Raw genomic sequence first — 14,617 nt, 5'->3', positions numbered from 1 at the left:
ATGGAAGCAGGACACCCAATCCTGTTGGGAGCATACAGGACAAACAGAGCCTCTGTTTTCCTAATCTGAACCGTTCTGGTGACATAAATTTTCAAAGTTCTGACCACAGCCAGAGACTTTGACTCAACGAAGGTGTCAGTGGCCAAAGGCACCATGTGGAAAGATGAACCACCTTCGGCAGAAATTGTTGACGTGTCCCCAATTCTGCTCTATCTTCATGAAAGATCAAATAAAGGCTCTTGTGATACTGCATGGTTTGTACTGTTTTCCATGTGCTCCCAGATCTTTCAAGCAAGTAGCATGGTCAAGAAAGTTCTGTTTGAAAAGAAACAAACATTTACTGTCATTGTTATGCAAATAAACTTACATTAAAGCTAACCAGAAAGCACACTCGTTCTGTCTTTAAACTGATAAAAGAAACCCCAATAATATGGGCATACCTCCCAACTTTGTCGGCTCGCAAAGAGGGACACACGCGCGGCGAAGTCGCACGCGCTCCCAAAAAGGGCGTGGCCTAAGTAAAAAGGGGCATGGCTTCGCGGGAGGACCCGCGATCGCGAGTCACGCCCCCGTTTTCGGCACTGAGGGGGCATGCCCAGCGCTCTGTGAGCCGCTGGCATGCCACCTCTCCCTCTGACTTCAGTGAATAGACGCTGTGCGCACAGCGACTATTCACCGCTGCTCTGCTAAGCAGGGCAGCGACAGACAGAGCCTACCAACTGTCCTCCCCACCGCGGGACACTGCGGCCCGCAGGTGGGACAGCGGGACAGTCCCCAAAAAACGGGACTGTCCCGCGAAAATCGGGACAGTTGGGAGGTATGATATGGGGCATGCAAAAATTGAGATAAAACTCAGTTTTGCTCCTCTCCACGGAAATCTTTAGTAAAAGGCGAAAGATTTGTTCGTTCTGAAGAGAAACCAGAGCATGACCAAGATTCCACCTGTCGCCTGAGTGCCATGCCAGCAGTCCTCATTCAGCTCAAAGTGAGCACCCAATTTGAAAGAAAGAAAGCAGATTTCTCACCAGGCTTCCCCTTGCTATAAACATGGTTTGTACTCTTTTCCATGTGCTCCCAGATCTTTCAAGCAATTAGTATGGTCAAGAAAGTTCTGCTTGAAAAGAAACAGACATTTATTGTCATTGTTATGCAAATAAACTTACATTAAAGCTAACAAGAAAGCACACTTGTTCTGTCTTTAAACTGATAAAAGAAACCCCAATAATATGGGGCATGCAAAAATTGAGATAAAACTCAGTTTTGCTCCTCTCCACGGATAATCTTTAATAAAAGGCGAAAGATTTGTTCATTCTGAAGAGAAACCAGAGCATGACCAAGATTCCACCTGTCGCCTGAGTGCTGTGCCAGCAGTCCTCATTCAGATCAAAGTGAGCGCCCAATTTGAAAGAAAGCAGATTTCTCACCTGGCTTCTCCTTGCTATAAGCATGGTTTGTACTGTATTCCATGTGCTCCCAGATCTTTAAAGCAAGTAGCATGGTCAAGAAAGTTCTGTTTGAACATAAATAAACATTTACTGTCATTTCTATGCAAATGAGCTTACATTAAAGCACACTCATTCTATCTTTAAACCGGTAAAAGAAACCCCAAAAAGATGGGGCATGCAAAAATTGAGATAAAACTCGGTTTTGCTCCTCTCCACGGAAATCTTTAGTAAGAGGCGAAAGATTTGTTCGTTCTGAAGAGAAACCAGAGCATGACCAAGATTTTTATCTGAAAATATGTGTTCTCCCTGCAGTTGTTGTCCCCAGATGAGAGTTCCCTTGTGCTGCCTCAGCTGAATCTCCTTTACTTGACAGAGATGTGCCTGAGCAGCGGCCCTCCCCAGCCCTATCCCAAATCATACTTATTTTGCATAGGCGATACCATGGTCATGAAGATTGTTCTCCCAGGGTGAGGTTCATTCATTGCATTCTGGGTATGCTGACCCCTGTGATTTCCCCAAATGTGGGAAACTCGACTGCATTATTTGTGGTAGTGGGGGACTGTGTTTGTGCTTTCCTCTAGTCAGCTCTGGTAAAAGTCAGATTTATTTGTCTCAGATCTTCCTCTAGCCTTGTTCTTCTTTCGAGAGTTCCCTTGTGCTGCCTCAGTTGGATCTCTTTCACTTGACAGGGGGGTGCCCGAGTAGCGACCCTCCCCAGCTCTAGCCTAACTCCTACTTACCTGCCAGGTGAGATACTATGATCATGAAGGTGCTTCTCCCAGGGCAAGGCTCACCCATTGCACTCTGGGTGTGGTGCCCCTGCGATTTCCCCAAATGTGGGAAGCTTGACTGCATAATTTGTGTTTCCCCTGGTCGGCTCTCGTATAATTCAGATCTCTTTGTCTCAGGTCTCTCTCCAGCCTAGTTTGCTGTCTGTTTCCACTTCTTTTTTCATGAGCCCCTCCCTTTTATACCCTTGTGCACTATCCTGACTTCTCCTCTTGTCTGCTTATTTTGTGCCTTCCAATGCACAATGCAAACTACAGGTAGTGCTGCAGGGCCCACACCCTTTTACTTGCCGTACAGAGCAGCTCTGGAGCTGTTACAGTGCCCAGCTGCTGCAAGAAATCAGCTTGAATGCTTCAGGGGCTGGGGCATAGCCAACATGAGCCCCACACCGAAGGAGGGTGGAGGTGTTTAATGCGAACTAGGGGTCATCCAAGCGCCGCAAAAGGCCGCCATGCCCTGCACGCCCCTTTTCTCTTTTCATATGCAGACGAGGGTTGAAGCCAACTTTGACCCACTGCTTGGATGACATCACCGTATGCAAATCCATCTGCTGCAGGCCTTCCCCCAGGAATGCTTGCACTAGTTGATGCATTTGGTTTGTTGTTTGGGGGTGCTTCAGTATTAGGCAGCCTTCTGCCCTCCCATGTTCATCTGAAAATATGTGTTCTCCCTGCAGTTGTTGTACCCAGATGAGAGTTCCCTTGTGCTGCCTCAGTTGAATCTCCTTTACTTGACAGAGATGTGCCTGAGCAGCGGCCCTCCCCAGCCCTATCCCAAATCATACTTATTTTGCATAGGAGATACCATGGTCATGAAGATTGTTCTCCCAGGGTGAGGTTCATTCATTGCATTCTGGGTATGCTGACCCCTGTGATTTCCCCAAATGTGGGAAACTCGACTGCATTATTTGTGGTAGTGGGGGACTGTGTTTGTGCTTTCCTCTGGTCAGCTCTGGTAAAAGTCAGATTTATTTGTCTCAGATCTTCCTCTAGCCTTGTTCTTCTTTCGAGAGTTCCCTTGTGCTGCCTCAGTTGAATCTCCTTCACTTGACAGGGGGGTACCCGAGCAGCGACCCTCCCCAGCTCTAGCCCAACTTCTACTTACCTGGCAGGTGAGATACTATGATCATGTAGGTGCTTCTCCCAGGGCAAGGCTCACCCATTGCACTCTGGGTGTGCTGCTCCTGCGATTTCCCCAAATGTGGGAAACTTGACTGCATAATTTGTGTTTCCCCTGGTCGGCTCTCGTATAATTCAGATCTCTTTGTCTCAGGTCTCTCTCCAGCCTAGTTTGCTGTCTGTTTCAACTTCTCTTTTCTTGAGCCGCTCCCTTCTATGCCCTTGCGCACTATCCTGACTTCTCCCGTCTGCTTACTTTGTGCCTTCCAATGCACAATGCAAACTACAGGTAGTGCTGCAGGGCCCACACCCTTTTACTTGCCGTTCAGAGCAGCTCTGGAGCTGTTACAGTGCCCAGCTGCTGCAAGAAATCAGCTTGAATGCTTCAGGGGCTGGGGCATAGCCAACATGAGCCCCACACCGAAGGAGGGTGGAGGTGTTTAATGCGAACTAGGGGTCATCCAAGCGCCGCAAAAGGCCGCCATGCCCTGCACGCCCCTTTTCTCTTTTCATATGCAGACGAGGGTTGAAGCCAACTTTGACCCACTGCTTGGATGACATCACTATATGCAAATCCATCTGCTGCAGGCCTTCCCCCAGGAATGCTTGTACTAGTTGTTGCATTTGGTTTGTTGTTTGGGGGTGCTTCAGTATTAGGCAGCCTTCTGCCCTCCCATGTTTATCTGAAAATATGTGTTCTCCCTGCAGTTGTTGTCCCCAGATGAGAGTTCCCTTGTGCTGCCTTAGTTGAATCTCCTTTACTTGACAGAGATGTGCCTGAGCAGCGGCCCTTCCCAACCCTATCCCAAATCATACTTATTTTGCATAGGCGATACCATGGTCATGAAGATTGTTCTCCCAGGGTGAGGTTCATTCATTGCATTCTGGGTATGCTGACCCCTGTGATTTCCCCAAATGTGGGAAACTCGACTGCATTATTTGTGGTAGTGGGGGACTGTGTTTGTGCTTTCCTCTGGACAGCTCTGGTAAAAGTCAGATTTCTTTGTCTCAGATCTTCCTCTAGCCTTGTTCTTCTTTCGAGAGTTCCCTTGTGCTGCCTCAGTTGGATCTCTTTAACTTGACAGGGGGGTGCCCGAGCAGCGACCCTCCCCAGCTCTAGCCCAACTCCTACTTACTTGCCAGGTGAGATACTATGATCATGAAGGATCTTCTCCCAGGGCAAGGCTCACCCATTGCACTCTGGGTGTGGTGCCCCTGCGATTTCCCCAAATGTGGGAAGCTTGACTGCATAATTTGTGTTTCCCCTGGTCGGCTCTCGTATAATTCAGATCTATTTGTCTCAGGTCTCTCTCCAGCCTAGTTTGCTGTCTGTTTCCACTTCTTTTTTCATGAGCCCCTCCCTTTTATACCCTTGTGCACTATCCTGACTTCTCCTCCTGTCTGCTTACTTTGTGCCTTCCAATGCACAATGCAAACTACAGGTAGTGCTGTAGGGCCCACACCCTTTTACTTGCCGTACAGAGCAGCTCTGGAGCTGTTACAGTGCCCAGCTACTGCAAGAAATCAGCTTGAATGCTTCAGGGGCTGGGGCACAGCCAACATGAGCCCCACACCGAAGGAGGGTGGAGGTGTTTAATGTGAACTAGGGGTCATCCAAGCACCGCAAAAGGCCGCCATGCCTTGCACGCCCCTTTTCTCTTTTCATATGCAGACGAGGGTTGAAGCCAACTTTGACCCACTGCTTGGATGACATCACCGTATGCAAATCCATCTGCTGCAGGCCTTCCCCCAGGAATGCTTGCACTAGTTGTTGCATTTGGTTTGTTGTTTGGGGGTGCTTCAGTATTAGGCAGCCTTCTGCCCTCCCATGTTCATCTGAAAATATGTGTTCTCCCTGCAGTTGTTGTCCCCAGATGAGAGTTCCCTTGTGCTGCCTCAGTTGAATCTCCTTTACTTGACAGAGATGTGCCTGAGCAGCGGCCCTCCCCAGCCCTATCCCAAATCATACTTATTTTGCATAGGAGATACCATGGTCATGAAGATTGTTCTCCCAGGGTGAGGTTCATTCATTGCATTCTGGGTATGCTGACCCCTGTGATTTCCCCAAATGTGGGAAACTCGACTGCATTATTTGTGGTAGTGGGGGACTGTGTTTGTGCTTTCCTCTGGTCAGCTCTGGTAAAAGTCAGATTTATTTGTCTCAGATCTTCCTCTAGCCTTGTTCTTCTTTCGAGAGTTTCCTTGTGCTGCCTCAGTTGGATCTCTTTCACTTGACAGGGGGGTGCCCGAGCAGCGACCCTCCCCAGCTCTAGCCCAACTCCTACTTACCTGCCAGGTGAGATACTATGATCATGAAGGTGCTTCTCCCAGGGCAAGGCTCACCCATTGCACTCTGATTTCCCCAAATGTGGGAAGCTTGACTGCATAATTTGTGTTTCCCCTGGTCGGCTCTCGTATAATTCAGATCTCTTTGTCTCAGGTCTCTCTCCAGCCTAGTTTGCTGTCTGTTTCCACTTCTTTTTTCATGAGCCCCTCCCTTTTATACCCTTGTGCACTATCCTGACTTCTCCTCCTGTCTGCTTACTTTGTGCCTTCCAATGCACAATGCAAACTACAGGTAGTGCGGCAGGGCCCACACCCTTTTACTTGCCGTACAGAGCAGCTCTGGAGCTGTTACAGTGCCCAGCTGCTGCAAGAAATCAGCTTGAATGCTTCAGGGGCTGGGGCATAGCCAACATGAGCCCCACACCGAAGGAGGGTGGAGGTGTTTAATGCGAACTAGGGGTCATCCAAGCGCCGCAAAAGGCCGCCATGCCCTGCACGCCCCTTTTCTCTTTTCATATGCAGACGAGGGTTGAAGCCAACTTTGACCCACTGCTTGGATGACATCACCGTATGCAAATCCATCTGCTGCAGGCCTTCCCCCAGGAATGCTTGCACTAGTTGATGCATTTGGTTTGTTGTTTGGGGGTGCTTCAGTATTAGGCAGCCTTCTGCCCTCCCATGTTCATCTGAAAATATGTGTTCTCCCTGCAGTTGTTGTCCCCAGATGAGAGTTCCCTTGTGCTGCCTCAGTTGAATCTCCTTTACTTGACAGAGATGTGCCTGAGCAGCGGCCCTCCCCAGCCCTATCCCAAATCATACTTATTTTGCATAGGAGATACCATGGTCATGAAGATTGTTCTCCCACGGTGAGGTTCATTCATTGCATTCTGGGTATGCTGACCCCTGTGATTTCCCCAAATGTGGGAAACTCGACTGCTTTATTTGTGGTAGTGGGGGACTGTGTTTGTGCTTTCCTCTGGTCAGCTCTGGTAAAAGTCAGATTTCTTTGTCTCAGATCTTCCTTTAGCCTTGTTCTTCTTTCGAGAGTTCCCTTGTGCTGCCTCAGTTGGATCTCCTTCACTTGACAGGGGGGTACCCGAGCAGCGACCCTCCCCAGCTCTAGCCCAACTTCTACTTACCTGGCAGGTGAGATACTATGATCATGTAGGTGCTTCTCCCAGGGCAAGGCTCACCCATTGCACTCTGGGTGTGCTGCTCCTGCGATTTCCCCAAATGTGGGAAACTTGACTGCATAATTTGTGTTTCCCCTGGTCGGCTCTCGTATAATTCAGATCTCTTTGTCTCAGGTCTCTCTCCAGCCTAGTTTGCTGTCTGTTTCAACTTCTCTTTTCTTGAGCCGCTCCCTTCTATGCCCTTGCGCACTATCCTGACTTCTCCCGTCTGCTTACTTTGTGCCTTCCAATGCACAGTGCAAACTACAGGTAGTGCTGCAGGGCCCACACCCTTTTACTTGCCGTTCAGAGCTGCTCTGGAGCTGTTACAGTGCCCAGCTGCTGCAATAAATCAGCTTGAATGCTTCAGGGGATGGGGCATGGCCAACATGAGCCCCACACCAAAGGAGGGTGGGGTGTTTAATGCGAACTAGGGGTCATCCAAGCACCGCAAAAGGCCGCCATGCCCTGCACGCCCCTTTTCTCTTTTCATATGCAGATGAGGGTTGAAGCCAACTTTGACCCACTGCTTGGATGACATCACCGTATGCAAATCCGTCTTCTGCAGAACTTCCCCCAGGAATGCTTGCACTAGTTGTTGCATTTGGTTTGTTGTTTGGGGGTGCTTCAGTATTAGGCAGCCTTCTGCCCTCCCATGTTCATCTGAAAATATGTGTTCTCCCTGCAGTTGTTGTCCCCAGATGAGAGTTCCCTTGTGCTGCCTCAGTTGAATCTCCTTTACTTGACAGAGATGTGCATGAGCAGCGGCCCTCCCCAGCCCTATCCCAAATCATACTTATTTTGCATAGGAGATACCATGGTCATGAAGATTACTCTCCCAGGGTGAGGTTCATTCATTGCATTCTGGGTATGCTGACCCCTGTGATTTCCCCAAATGTGGGAAACGTGACTGCTTTATTTGTTGGTAGTGGGGGACTGTGTTTGTGTTTTCCTCTGATCTCTGGTAAAAGTCAGATTTCTTTGTTTCAGATCTTCCTCTAGCCTTGTTCTTCTTTCGAGAGTTTCCTTGTGCTGCCTCAGTTGGATCTCCTTCACTTGACAGGGGGGTGCCCGAGCAGCGACCCTCCCCAGCTCTAGCCCAACTCCTACTTACCTGCCAGGTGAGATACTATGATCATGAAGGTGCTTCTCCCAGGGCAAGGCTCACCCATTGCACTCTGGGTGTGCTGCCCCTGCGATTTCCCCAAATGTGGGAAACTTGACTGCATAATTTGTGTTTCCCCTGGTCAGGTCTCGTATAATTCAGATCTCTTTGTCTCAGGTCTCTCTCCAGCCTAGTTTGCTGTCTGTTTCCACTTCTCTTTTCTTGAGCCGCTCCCTTCTATGCCCTTGCGCACTATCCTGACTTCTCCTCCTTTCTGCTTACTTTGTGCCTTCCAACGCACAATGCGAACTACAGGTAGTGCTGCAGGGCCCACACCCTTTTACTTGCCTTACAGAGCAGCTCTGGAGCTGTTACAGTGCCCAGCTGCTGCAAGAAATCAGCTTGAATGCTTCAGGGGCTGGGGCATAGCCAACATGAGCCCCACACCGAAGGAGGGTGGAGGTGTTTAATGCAAACTAGGGGTCAGCCAAGTGCTGCAAAAGGCCACCATGCCCTGCACGCCCCTTTTCTCTTTTCATATGCAGACGAGGGTTGAAGCCAACTTTGACCCACTGCTTGGATGACATCACCATATGCAAATCTATCTGCTGCAGGCCTTCCCCCAGGAATGCTTGCACTAGTTGTTGCATTTGGTTTGTTGTTTGGGGGTGCTTCAGTATTAGGCAGCCTTCTGCCCTCCCATGTTCATCTGAAAATATGTGTTCTCCCTGCAGTTGTTGTCCCCAGATGAGAGTTCCCTTGTGCTGCCTCAGTTGAATCTCCTTTACTTGACAGAGATGTGCCTGAGCAGCGGCCCTCCCCAGCCATATCCCAAATCATACTTATTTTGCATAGGAGATACCATTGTTATGAAGATTGTTCTCCCAGGGTGCGGTTCATTCATTGCACTCTGGGTATGCTGACCCCTGTGATTTCCCCAAATGTGGGAAACTCGACTGCATTATTTGTGGTAGTGGTGGACTGTGTTTGTGCTTTCCTCTGGTCAGCTCTGGTAAAAGTCAGATTTCTTTGTCTCAGATCTTCCTCTAGCCTTGTTCTTCTTTCGAGAGTTCCTTTGTGCTGCCTCAGTTGGATCTCCTTCACGTGACAGGGGGGTGCCCGAGCAGCGACCCTCCCCAGCTCTAGCCCAACTCCTACTTACCTGCCAGGTGAGATACTATGATCATGAAGGTGCTTCTCCAAGGGCAAGGCTCACCCATTGCACTCTGGGTGTGCTGCTCCTGCGATTTCCCCAAATGTGGGAAACTTGACTGCATAATTTGTGTTTCCCCTGGTCAGGTCTCGTATAATTCAGATATCTTTGTCTCAGGTCTCTCTCCAGCCTAGTTTGCTGTCTGTTTCCACTTCTCTTTTCTTGAGCCGCTCCCTTCTATGCCCTTGCGCACTATCCTGACTTCTCCTCCTTTCTGCTTACTTTGTGCCTTCCAACGCACAATGCGAACTACAGGTAGTGCTGCAGGGCCCACACCCTTTTACTTGCCTTACAGAGCAGCTCTGGAGCTGTTACAGTGCCCAGCTGCTGCAAGAAATCAGCTTGAATGCTTCAGGGGCTGGGGCATAGCCAACATGAGCCCCACACCGAAGGAGGGTGGAGGTGTTTAATGCAAACTAGGGGTCAGCCAAGTGCCGCAAAAGGCCACCATGCCCTGCACGCCCCTTTTCTCTTTTCATATGCAGACGAGGGTTGAAGCCAACTTTGACCCACTGCTTGGATGACATCACCATATGCAAATCCATCTGCTGCAGGCCTTCCCCCAGGAATGCTTGCACTAGTTGATGCATTTGGTTTGTTGTTTGGGGGTGCTTCAGTATTAGGCAGCCTTCTGCCCTCCCATGTTCATCTGAAAATATGTGTTCTCCCTGCAGTTGTTGTCCCCAGATGAGAGTTCCCTTGTGCTGCCTCAGTTGAATCTCCTTTACTTGACAGAGATGTGCCTGAGCAGCGGCCCTCCCCAGCCCTATCCCAAATCATACTTATTTTGCATAGGAGATACCATGGTCATGAAGATTGTTCTCCCACGGTGAGGTTCATTCATTGCATTCTGGGTATGCTGACCCCTGTGATTTCCCCAAATGTGGGAAACTCGACTGCTTTATTTGTGGTAGTGGGGGACTGTGTTTGTGCTTTCCTCTGGTCAGCTCTGGTAAAAGTCAGATTTCTTTGTCTCAGATCTTCCTTTAGCCTTGTTCTTCTTTCGAGAGTTCCCTTGTGCTGCCTCAGTTGGATCTCCTTCACTTGACAGGGGGGTACCCGAGCAGCGACCCTCCCCAGCTCTAGCCCAACTTCTACTTACCTGGCAGGTGAGATACTATGATCATGTAGGTGCTTCTCCCAGGGCAAGGCTCACCCATTGCACTCTGGGTGTGCTGCTCCTGCGATTTCCCCAAATGTGGGAAACTTGACTGCATAATTTGTGTTTCCCCTGGTCGGCTCTCGTATAATTCAGATCTCTTTGTCTCAGGTCTCTCTCCAGCCTAGTTTGCTGTCTGTTTCAACTTCTCTTTTCTTGAGCCGCTCCCTTCTATGCCCTTGCGCACTATCCTGACTTCTCCCGTCTGCTTACTTTGTGCCTTCCAATGCACAATGCAAACTACAGGTAGTGCTGCAGGGCCCACACCCTTTTACTTGCCGTTCAGAGCTGCTCTGGAGCTGTTACAGTGCCCAGCTGCTGCAATAAATCAGCTTGAATGCTTCAGGGGATGGGGCATGGCCAACATGAGCCCCACACCAAAGGAGGGTGGGGTGTTTAATGCGAACTAGGGGTCATCCAAGCACCGCAAAAGGCCGCCATGCCCTGCACGCCCCTTTTCTCTTTTCATATGCAGATGAGGGTTGAAGCCAACTTTGACCCACTGCTTGGATGACATCACCATATGCAAATCCGTCTTCTGCAGAACTTCCCCCAGGAATGCTTGCACTAGTTGTTGCATTTGGTTTGTTGTTTGGGGGTGCTTCAGTATTAGGCAGCCTTCTGCCCTCCCATGTTCATCTGAAAATATGTGTTCTCCCTGCAGTTGTTGTCCCCAGATGAGAGTTCCCTTGTGCTGCCTCAGTTGAATCTCCTTTACTTGACAGAGATGTGCATGAGCAGCGGCCCTCCCCAGCCCTATCCCAAATCATACTTATTTTGCATAGGAGATACCATGGTCATGAAGATTACTCTCCCAGGGTGAGGTTCATTCATTGCATTCTGGGTATGCTGACCCCTGTGATTTCCCCAAATGTGGGAAACGTGACTGCTTTATTTGTTGGTAGTGGGGGACTGTGTTTGTGTTTTCCTCTGATCTCTGGTAAAAGTCAGATTTCTTTGTTTCAGATCTTCCTCTAGCCTTGTTCTTCTTTCGAGAGTTTCCTTGTGCTGCCTCAGTTGGATCTCCTTCACTTGACAGGGGGGTGCCCGAGCAGCGACCCTCCCCAGCTTTAGCCCAACTCCTACTTACCTGCCAGGTGAGATACTATGATCATGAAGGTGCTTCTCCCAGGGCAAGGCTCACCCATTGCACTCTGGGTGTGCTGCCCCTGCGATTTCCCCAAATGTGGGAAACTTGACTGCATAATTTGTGTTTCCCCTGGTCAGGTCTCGTATAATTCAGATCTCTTTGTCTCAGGTCTCTCTCCAGCCTAGTTTGCTGTCTGTTTCCACTTCTCTTTTCTTGAGCCGCTCCCTTCTATGCCCTTGCGCACTATCCTGACTTCTCCTCCTTTCTGCTTACTTTGTGCCTTCCAACGCACAATGCGAACTACAGGTAGTGCTGCAGGGCCCACACCCTTTTACTTGCCTTACAGAGCAGCTCTGGAGCTGTTACAGTGCCCAGCTGCTGCAAGAAATCAGCTTGAATGCTTCAGGGGCTGGGGCATAGCCAACATGAGCCCCACACCGAAGGAGGGTGGAGGTGTTTAATGCAAACTAGGGGTCAGCCAAGTGCTGCAAAAGGCCACCATGCCCTGCACGCCCCTTTTCTCTTTTCATATGCAGACGAGGGTTGAAGCCAACTTTGACCCACTGCTTGGATGACATCACCATATGCAAATCTATCTGCTGCAGGCCTTCCCCCAGGAATGCTTGCACTAGTTGTTGCATTTGGTTTGTTGTTTGGGGGTGCTTCAGTATTAGGCAGCCTTCTGCCCTCCCATGTTCATCTGAAAATATGTGTTCTCCCTGCAGTTGTTGTCCCCAGATGAGAGTTCCCTTGTGCTGCCTCAGTTGAATCTCCTTTACTTGACAGAGATGTGCCTGAGCAGCGGCCCTCCCCAGCCATATCCCAAATCATACTTATTTTGCATAGGAGATACCATTGTTATGAAGATTGTTCTCCCAGGGTGCGGTTCATTCATTGCACTCTGGGTATGCTGACCCCTGTGATTTCCCCAAATGTGGGAAACTCGACTGCATTATTTGTGGTAGTGGTGGACTGTGTTTGTGCTTTCCTCTGGTCAGCTCTGGTAAAAGTCAGATTTCTTTGTCTCAGATCTTCCTCTAGCCTTGTTCTTCTTTCGAGAGTTCCTTTGTGCTGCCTCAGTTGGATCTCCTTCACTTGACAGGGGGGTGCCCGAGCAGCGACCCTCCCCAGCTCTAGCCCAACTCCTACTTACCTGCCAGGTGAGATACTATGATCATGAAGGTGCTTCTCCCAGGGCAAGGCTCACCCATTGCACTCTGGGTGTGCTGCCCCTGCAATTTCCCCAAATGTGGGAAACTTGACTGCATAATTTGTGTTTCCCCTGGTCGGCTCTCGTATAATTCAGATCTCTTTGTCTCAGGTCTCTCTCCAGCCTAGTTTGCTGTCTGTTTCCACTTCTATTTTCTTGAGCCCCTCCCTTCTATACCCTTGTGCACTATCCTGACTTCTCCTCCCGTCTGCTTACTTTGTGCCTTCCAATGCACAATGCAAACTACAGGTAGTGCTGCAGGGCCCACACCCTTTTACTTGCCTTACAGAGCAGCTCTGGAGCTGTTACAGTGCCCAGCTGCTGCAAGAAATCAGCTTGAATGCTTCATGGGATGGGGCATGGCCAACATGAGCCCCACACCAAAGGAGGGTGGGGGTGTTTAATGCGATCTAGGGGTCATCCAAGCAGCGCAAAAGGCCGCCATGCCCTGCACGCCCCTTTTCTCTTTTCATATGCAGATGAGGGTTGAAGCCAACTTTGACCCACTGCTTGGATAACATCGCCATATGCAAATCCATCTGCTGCAGGCCTTCCCCCAGGAATGCTTGCACTAGTTGTTGCATTTGGTTTGTTGTTTGGGGGTGCTTCAGTATTAGGCAGCCTTCTGCCCTCCCATGTTCATCTGAAAATATGTGTTCTCCCTGCAGTTGTTGTCCCCAGATGAGAGTTCCCTTGTGCTGCCTCAGTTGAATTTCCTTTACTTGACAGAGATGTGCCTGAGCAGCGGCCCTCCCCAGCCCTATCCCAAATCATACTTATTTTGCATAGGAGACACCATGGTCATGAAGATTGTTCACCCAGGGTGAGGTTCATTCATTGCATTCTGGGTATGCTGACCCCTGTGATTTCCCCAAATGTGGGAAACTCGCCTGCATTATTTGTGGTAGTGGGGGACTGTGTTTGTGTTTTCCGCTGGTCAGCTCTGGTAAAAGTCAGATTTCTTTGTCTCAGATCTTCCTCTAGCCTTGTTCTTCTTTCGAGAGTTCCATTGTGCTGCCTCAGTTGGATCTCCTTCACTTGACAGGGGGGTGCCCGAGCAGCGACCCTCCCCAGCTCTAGCCCAACTCCTATTTACCTGCCAGGTGAGATACTATGATCTTGAAGGTGCTTCTCCCAGGGCAAGGCTCACCCATTGCACTCTGGCTGTGCTGCCCCTGCGATTTCCCCAAATGTGGGAAACTTGACTGCATAATTTGTGTTTCCCCTGGTCGGCTCTCGTATAATTCAGATCTCTTTGTCTCAGGTCTCTCTCCAGCCTAGTTTGCTGTCTGTTTCCACTTCTCTATTCTTGAGCCGCTCCCTTCTATGCCCTTGCGCACTATCCTGACTTCTCCCGTCTGCTTACTTTGTGCCTTCCAACGCACAATGCGAACTACAGGTAGTGCTGCAGGGCCCACACCCTTTTATTTGCCTTACAGAGCAGCTCTGGAGCTGTTACAGTGCCCAGCTGCTGCAAGAAATCAGCTTGAATGCTTCAGGGGCTGGGGCATAGTCAACATGAGCCCCACACCGAAGGAGGGTGGAGGTGTTTAATGCGAACTAGGGGTCATCCAAGCGCCGCAAAATGCCGCCATGCCCTGCATAACCCTTTTCTCTTTTCATATGCAGATGAGGGTTCCAGCCAACTTTGGCCCACTGCTTGGATGACATCACCGTATGCAAATTCGTCTCCTGCAGACCTTCCCCCAGGAATGCTTGTACTAGTTATTGCATATGGTTTGATATTTGATGGTGCTTCAGTATTAGGCAGCCTTCCGCCCTCCCATGTTCATCTGAAAAGATGTGGTCTCCCTGCAGTTGTTGTCCCCAGACGAGAGTTCCCTTGTGCTTCCTCAGTTGAATCTCCTTAACTTGACGGGGGAGGGGCTGCCCGAGCAGCCACCCTCCCCAGCCCTATCCCAACTCATACTTATTTTGCATATGAGATCTCTATATCATGAAGATTGTTCTCACAGGGTGAGGTTCATCCATTATATTTTAAAATAGGAAGGTTCAAATTACATATTTGA

General features: G+C 49.6%; 24 non-coding genes across 24 annotated transcripts; 21 read left to right on the top strand and 3 right to left on the bottom strand.

Moving 5' to 3' along the window:
* Positions 1-815: 815 nt before the first annotated feature.
* LOC135003610 (U5 spliceosomal RNA) lies at positions 816-928 on the bottom strand. The gene has a single exon (XR_010204610.1). It is a non-coding gene; the product is annotated as a U5 spliceosomal RNA (small nuclear RNA).
* Positions 929-1,214: 286 nt separating this feature from the next.
* On the bottom strand, positions 1,215-1,331 carry LOC135003611 (U5 spliceosomal RNA). The gene has a single exon (XR_010204611.1). It is a non-coding gene; the product is annotated as a U5 spliceosomal RNA (small nuclear RNA).
* A 270-nt stretch (positions 1,332-1,601) lies between these two features.
* On the bottom strand, positions 1,602-1,717 carry LOC135003606 (U5 spliceosomal RNA). Its single transcript, XR_010204606.1, has one exon. It is a non-coding gene; the product is annotated as a U5 spliceosomal RNA (small nuclear RNA).
* A 144-nt stretch (positions 1,718-1,861) lies between these two features.
* On the top strand, positions 1,862-2,025 carry LOC135003617 (U1 spliceosomal RNA). The gene has a single exon (XR_010204617.1). It is a non-coding gene; the product is annotated as a U1 spliceosomal RNA (small nuclear RNA).
* Positions 2,026-2,177: 152 nt separating this feature from the next.
* LOC135003652 (U1 spliceosomal RNA) lies at positions 2,178-2,340 on the top strand. Its single transcript, XR_010204649.1, has one exon. It is a non-coding gene; the product is annotated as a U1 spliceosomal RNA (small nuclear RNA).
* A 674-nt stretch (positions 2,341-3,014) lies between these two features.
* LOC135003633 (U1 spliceosomal RNA) lies at positions 3,015-3,178 on the top strand. The gene has a single exon (XR_010204633.1). It is a non-coding gene; the product is annotated as a U1 spliceosomal RNA (small nuclear RNA).
* Positions 3,179-3,330: 152 nt separating this feature from the next.
* LOC135003638 (U1 spliceosomal RNA) lies at positions 3,331-3,493 on the top strand. The gene has a single exon (XR_010204637.1). It is a non-coding gene; the product is annotated as a U1 spliceosomal RNA (small nuclear RNA).
* A 671-nt stretch (positions 3,494-4,164) lies between these two features.
* LOC135003618 (U1 spliceosomal RNA) lies at positions 4,165-4,328 on the top strand. The gene has a single exon (XR_010204618.1). It is a non-coding gene; the product is annotated as a U1 spliceosomal RNA (small nuclear RNA).
* A 152-nt stretch (positions 4,329-4,480) lies between these two features.
* On the top strand, positions 4,481-4,643 carry LOC135003601 (U1 spliceosomal RNA). Its single transcript, XR_010204601.1, has one exon. It is a non-coding gene; the product is annotated as a U1 spliceosomal RNA (small nuclear RNA).
* Positions 4,644-5,317: 674 nt separating this feature from the next.
* On the top strand, positions 5,318-5,481 carry LOC135003622 (U1 spliceosomal RNA). Its single transcript, XR_010204621.1, has one exon. It is a non-coding gene; the product is annotated as a U1 spliceosomal RNA (small nuclear RNA).
* A 972-nt stretch (positions 5,482-6,453) lies between these two features.
* LOC135003625 (U1 spliceosomal RNA) lies at positions 6,454-6,617 on the top strand. Its single transcript, XR_010204624.1, has one exon. It is a non-coding gene; the product is annotated as a U1 spliceosomal RNA (small nuclear RNA).
* A 152-nt stretch (positions 6,618-6,769) lies between these two features.
* On the top strand, positions 6,770-6,932 carry LOC135003636 (U1 spliceosomal RNA). Its single transcript, XR_010204636.1, has one exon. It is a non-coding gene; the product is annotated as a U1 spliceosomal RNA (small nuclear RNA).
* A 670-nt stretch (positions 6,933-7,602) lies between these two features.
* LOC135003647 (U1 spliceosomal RNA) lies at positions 7,603-7,767 on the top strand. Its single transcript, XR_010204645.1, has one exon. It is a non-coding gene; the product is annotated as a U1 spliceosomal RNA (small nuclear RNA).
* A 149-nt stretch (positions 7,768-7,916) lies between these two features.
* Positions 7,917-8,079, top strand: LOC135003642 (U1 spliceosomal RNA). The gene has a single exon (XR_010204641.1). It is a non-coding gene; the product is annotated as a U1 spliceosomal RNA (small nuclear RNA).
* Positions 8,080-8,753: 674 nt separating this feature from the next.
* Positions 8,754-8,917, top strand: LOC135003627 (U1 spliceosomal RNA). The gene has a single exon (XR_010204627.1). It is a non-coding gene; the product is annotated as a U1 spliceosomal RNA (small nuclear RNA).
* A 152-nt stretch (positions 8,918-9,069) lies between these two features.
* On the top strand, positions 9,070-9,232 carry LOC135003648 (U1 spliceosomal RNA). The gene has a single exon (XR_010204646.1). It is a non-coding gene; the product is annotated as a U1 spliceosomal RNA (small nuclear RNA).
* A 674-nt stretch (positions 9,233-9,906) lies between these two features.
* LOC135003624 (U1 spliceosomal RNA) lies at positions 9,907-10,070 on the top strand. Its single transcript, XR_010204623.1, has one exon. It is a non-coding gene; the product is annotated as a U1 spliceosomal RNA (small nuclear RNA).
* A 152-nt stretch (positions 10,071-10,222) lies between these two features.
* On the top strand, positions 10,223-10,385 carry LOC135003635 (U1 spliceosomal RNA). Its single transcript, XR_010204635.1, has one exon. It is a non-coding gene; the product is annotated as a U1 spliceosomal RNA (small nuclear RNA).
* A 670-nt stretch (positions 10,386-11,055) lies between these two features.
* On the top strand, positions 11,056-11,220 carry LOC135003646 (U1 spliceosomal RNA). Its single transcript, XR_010204644.1, has one exon. It is a non-coding gene; the product is annotated as a U1 spliceosomal RNA (small nuclear RNA).
* A 149-nt stretch (positions 11,221-11,369) lies between these two features.
* Positions 11,370-11,532, top strand: LOC135003641 (U1 spliceosomal RNA). Its single transcript, XR_010204640.1, has one exon. It is a non-coding gene; the product is annotated as a U1 spliceosomal RNA (small nuclear RNA).
* Positions 11,533-12,206: 674 nt separating this feature from the next.
* Positions 12,207-12,370, top strand: LOC135003626 (U1 spliceosomal RNA). The gene has a single exon (XR_010204625.1). It is a non-coding gene; the product is annotated as a U1 spliceosomal RNA (small nuclear RNA).
* Positions 12,371-12,522: 152 nt separating this feature from the next.
* Positions 12,523-12,685, top strand: LOC135003640 (U1 spliceosomal RNA). The gene has a single exon (XR_010204639.1). It is a non-coding gene; the product is annotated as a U1 spliceosomal RNA (small nuclear RNA).
* A 674-nt stretch (positions 12,686-13,359) lies between these two features.
* LOC135003632 (U1 spliceosomal RNA) lies at positions 13,360-13,523 on the top strand. Its single transcript, XR_010204632.1, has one exon. It is a non-coding gene; the product is annotated as a U1 spliceosomal RNA (small nuclear RNA).
* Positions 13,524-13,675: 152 nt separating this feature from the next.
* Positions 13,676-13,838, top strand: LOC135003654 (U1 spliceosomal RNA). The gene has a single exon (XR_010204651.1). It is a non-coding gene; the product is annotated as a U1 spliceosomal RNA (small nuclear RNA).
* The last annotated feature ends 779 nt before the right edge of the window (positions 13,839-14,617 follow it).

The sequence above is a fragment of the Pseudophryne corroboree genome, unplaced genomic scaffold (genome assembly GCF_028390025.1).
Source record: "Pseudophryne corroboree isolate aPseCor3 unplaced genomic scaffold, aPseCor3.hap2 scaffold_1892, whole genome shotgun sequence".
Lineage (NCBI taxonomy): Eukaryota > Metazoa > Chordata > Amphibia > Anura > Myobatrachidae > Pseudophryne > Pseudophryne corroboree.
Note: the sequence above shows the minus strand (reverse complement) of the source record. Positions and strands in the feature narration are given on the sequence as shown.